Genomic DNA, 5,000 nt, shown 5'->3' on the forward strand with positions numbered 1-5,000 from the left:
ATTTTGGGTCTCCAGCCACGCCCAGGGTTACCACCCCCTGGAAATCCCCCAGGTTTACCCCCCATTTTATGTGGATGCATAGATTCAGACCGCCCTGCTCCACCGCTTTTGGCCATTTTTGCCCAACGTTAGCCGCTTCGGCGTGCCGCTGGACTGTTTTCGGGCCTTTTTCACCGACGCTTGGCCGTATCCGCTTAGTTTTCCCCAACGCTTGGCCGCATCCGCTTAGTTTTCCCCCGCTGGACTGTTTTCGGGTCATTTTTGCCCAACGTTAGCGGCTTCCGCTTGCCGCTGGACTGTTTTCGGGCCCTTTTTCACCGACCCTTGGCCGTATCCGCTTAGTTTTCCCCAACGCGTGGCCGCATCCGCTTAGTTTTCCCCCGCTGAACTGTTTTCGGATCACTTTTGCCCAACGTTAGCCGCTTCCGCTTGCCGCTGGGCTGTTTTCGGGCCATTTTTCCCCAACACTTGGCCGTATCCGCTTAGTTTTCCCCAACGCGTGGCCGCATCCGCTTAGTTTTCCCCCGCTGAACTGTTTTCGGGTCAGTTTTGCCCAACGTTAGCCGCTACCGCTTGCCGCTGGACTGTTTTCGGGCCAATTTCCACCGACTCTTGGCCGTATCCGCTTAGTTTTCCCCAACGCGTGGCCGCATCCGCTTAGTTTTCCCCCGCTGAACTGTTTTCGGGTCACTTTTGCCCAACGTTAGCCGCTTCCGCTTGCCGCTGGACTGTTTTCGGGCCAATTTCCACCGACTCTTGGCCGTATCCGCTTAGTTTTCCCCAACGCGTGGCCGCATCCGCTTAGTTTTCCCCCGCTGAACTGTTTTCGGGTCAGTTTTGCCCAACGTTAGCCGCTTCCGCTTGCCGCTGGACTATTTTCGGGCCAATTTCCACCGACTCTTGGCCGTATCCGCTTAGTTTTCCCCAACGCGTGGCCGCATCCGCTTAGTTTTCCCCCGCTGAACTGTTTTCGGGTCAGTTTTGCCCAACGTTAGCCGCTTCCGCTTGCCGCTGGGCTGTTTTCGGGCCAATTTCCACCGACACTTGGCCGCATCCGCTTAGTTTTCCCCAACGCGTGGCCGCATCCGCTTAGTTTTCCCCCGCTTAACTGTTTTCGGGTCACTTTTCCCCAACGTTAGCCGCTTCCGCTTGCCGCTGGGCTGTTTTCGGGCCATTTTTCCCCAACACTTGGCCGTATCCGCTTGGTTTTCCCCAACGCGTGGCCGCATCCGCTTAGTTTTCCCCCGCTGAACTGTTTTCGGGTCACTTTTGCCCAACGTTAGCCGCTTCCGCTTGCCACTGGACTGTTTTCGGGCCAATTTCCACCGACTCTGGGCCGGATCCGCTTAGTTTTCCCCAACGCTTGGCTGCATCCGCTTAATTTTCCCCAGCTGAACTGTTTTCGGGTCACTTTGTCCCAACGTTAGCCGTTTCCGCTTGCCGCTGGACTGTTTTCGGGCCATTTTCCACCGACTCTTGGCCGTATCCGCTTGGTTTTCCCCAACGCTTGGCTGCTTCCGCTTAATTTCCCCCAGCTGAACTGTTTTCGGGTCACTTTTGCCCAACGTTAGCCGTTTCCGCTTGCCGCTGGACTGTTTTCGGGCCATTTTTCACCGACACTTGGCCGTATCCGCTTAGTTTTCGCCAACAATTGGCTGCATCCGCTTAATTTTCCAAGCTATACTGCTTTCGGGTCAGTTTTGCCCAACGTTAGCCGCTTCCGCTTGCCGCTGGGCTGTTTTCGGGCCATTTTCCACCCACGCTGGCACCGACGGGGCCATGTACACCCACGCGCGTGTACATGAGGGGGCACCCATTTTTGAAAACCTTGCCCCCCTATAGGGGAATATGCATTTTGAGGCTCTAGCCACGCCCAGGGTTACCACCCCCTGAAAATCCCCCAAGTCAAAATCACCCATGTAAAATATTCAAAAAAATCTCAAAAAATCACAAAAAATTTATAAAATCAAATAAATTCAAAAAAAAAAAAAATTTCAAAAATTCAAAAAAAATTCAAAAAATTCAAAAAAATTCAAAAAAATTCAAAAATTTCAAAAATTCAAAAAAAGTCCAAAAACCCAAAAAAACTTCAAAAATTTCAAAAATTCAAAAAAATTTCAAAAAAAATTTCAAAAATTTGCCCCGCTGAACTGTTTTCGGGTCACTTTTGCCCAACGTTAGCCGCTTCCGCTTGCCGCTGGACTGTTTTCGGGCCAATTTCCACCGACTCTTGGCCGTATCCGCTTAGTTTTCCCCAACGCGTGGCCGCATCCGCTTAGTTTTCCCCCGCTGAACTGTTTTCGGGTCACTTTTGCCCAACGTTAGCCGCTTCCGCTTGCCGCTGGGCTGTTTTCGGGCCAATTTCCACCGACACTTGGCCGCATCCGCTTAGTTTTCCCCAACGCGTGCCCGCATCCGCTTAGTTTTCCCCCGCTGAACTGTTTTCGGGTCACTTTTGCCCAACATTAGCCGCTTCCGCTTGCCGCTGGACTGTTTTCGGGCCAATTTCCACCGACTCTTGGCCGTATCCGCTTAGTTTTCCCCAACGCGTGGCCGCATCCGCTTAGTTTTCCCCCGCTGAACTGTTTTCGGGGCACTTTTGCCCAACGTTAGCCGCTTCCGCTTGCCGCTGGGCTGTTTTCGGGCCAATTTCCACCGACACTTGGCCGCATCCGCTTAGTTTTCCCCAACGCGTGGCCGCATCCGCTTAGTTTTCCCCCGCTTAACTGTTTTCGGGTCACTTTTCCCCAACGTTAGCCGCTTCCGCTTGCCGCTGGGCTGTTTTCGGGCCATTTTTCCCCCACACTTGGCCGTATCCGCTTAGTTTTCCCCAACGCGTGGCCGCATCCGCCTAGTTTTGCCCCGCTGAACTGTTTTCGGGTCACTTTTGCCCAACGTTAGCCGCTTCCGCTTGCCGCTGGACTGTTTTCGGGCCAATTTCCACCGACTCTTGGCCGTATCCGCTTAGTTTTCCCCAACGCGTGGCCGCATCCGCTTAGTTTTCCCCCGCTGAACTGTTTTCGGGTCACTTTTGCCCAACGTTAGCCGCTTCCGCTTGCCGCTGGGCTGTTTTCGGGCCAATTTCCACCGACACTTGGCCGCATCCGCTTAGTTTTCCCCAACGCGTGCCCGCATCCGCTTAGTTTTCCCCCGCTGAACTGTTTTCGGGTCACTTTTGCCCAACGTTAGCCGCTTCCGCTTGCCGCTGGGATGTTTTCGGGCCATTTTTCCCCCACACTTGGCCGTATCCGCTTAGTTTTCCCCAACGCGTGGCCGCATCCGCTTAGTTTTCCCCCGCTGAACTGTTTTCGGGTCACTTTTGCCCAACGTTAGCCGCTTCCGCTTGCCGCTGGACTGTTTTCGGGCCATTTTTCACCGACACTTGGCCGTATCCGCTTAGTTTTCGCCAACAATTGGCTGCATCCGCTTAATTTTCCAAGCTATACTGCTTTCGGGTCAGTTTTGCCCAACGTTAGCCGCTTCCGCTTGCCGCTGGGCTGTTTTCGGGCCATTTTCCACCCACGCTGGCACCGACGGGGCCATGTACACCCACGCGCGTGTACATGAGGGGGCACCCATTTTTGAAAACCTTGCCCCCCTATAGGGGAATATGCATTTTGAGGCTCTAGCCACGCCCAGGGTTACCACCCCCTGAAAATCCCCCAAGTCAAAATCACCCATGTAAAATATTCAAAAAAATCTCAAAAAATCACAAAAAATTTATAAAATCAAATAAATTCAAAAAAAAAAAAAATTTCAAAAATTCAAAAAAAATTCAAAAAATTCAAAAAAATTCAAAAAAATTCAAAAATTTCAAAAATTCAAAAAAAGTCCAAAAACCCAAAAAAACTTCAAAAATTCAAAAAAATTTCAGAATTTCAAAAAAAATTTCAAAAATTTGCCCCGCTGAACTGTTTTCGGGTCACTTTTGCCCAACGTTAGCCGCTTCCGCTTGCCGCTGGACTGTTTTCGGGCCTATTTCCACCGACTCTTGGCCGTATCCGCTTAGTTTTCCCCAACGCGTGGCCGCATCCGCTTAGTTTTCCCCCGCTTAACTGTTTTCGGGTCACTTTTCCCCAACGTTAGCCGCTTCCGCTTGCCGCTGGGCTGTTTTCGGGCCATTTTTCCCCAACACTTGGCCGTATCCGCTTAGTTTTCCCCAACGCGTGGCCGCATCCGCTTAGTTTTCCCCCGCTGAACTGTTTTCGGGTCACTTTTTCCCAACGTTAGCCGCTTCCGCTTGCCGCTGGACTGTTTTCGGGCCAATTTCCACCGACTCTGGGCCGGATCCGCTTTGTTTTCCCCAACGCGTGGCCGCATCCGCTTAGTTTTCCCCCGCTTAACTGTTTTCGGGTCACTTTTCCCCAACGTTAGCCGCTTCCGCTTGCCGCTGGGCTGTTTTCGGGCCAATTTCCACCGACTCTTGGCCGGATCCGCTTAATTTTCCCCAGCTGAACTGTTTTCGGGTCATTTTAGCCCGACGGGGGCACCGACGGGACTGTTTTCGGGCCATTTTGCACCGACGCTTGGCCGCATGCGCTCAGTTTTGGGGCCATTTTTCACTGACGGCTGGCCGCATCCGCTTAGTTGCCCCCGCTTTGCTGATTTTTGCGCCGTTTTTTTTGTTGAACTTCAGGTTTCAAACTTCCAATTTTTTTTCCAAACTGCAGATTTCATATTTTATATTTTTAATAAATTTGAACTTTTTCAAAATATCAAAAAAGTATTGCCTACATCCATAATTTGGATCGCGTACAATCCGGAAGTTTGAGAAATGGTCCACACCGGGTGTGAACCATCCAATCCGAAAAAAGTGGGAATTTTTACAAGCCGGAAAAACTGGAGTTTCAATGGCTCTTTGGACGGTTGTAATTCATTTGGACCAAAAATTGTCCAACCCACTTGCATAAGATCCGAAATTGTCCAACCCAATTTTCTTTTTCCAAACTCCAAGCTTCATATTTTATATTTTTAATAAATTTGAATTTTTGCCTACATCC

This window comes from Carex rostrata, unplaced genomic scaffold (genome assembly GCF_964058835.1).
Source record: "Carex rostrata unplaced genomic scaffold, lpCarRost1.2 SCAFFOLD_43, whole genome shotgun sequence".
Taxonomy (NCBI): Eukaryota; Viridiplantae; Streptophyta; class Magnoliopsida; order Poales; family Cyperaceae; genus Carex; species Carex rostrata.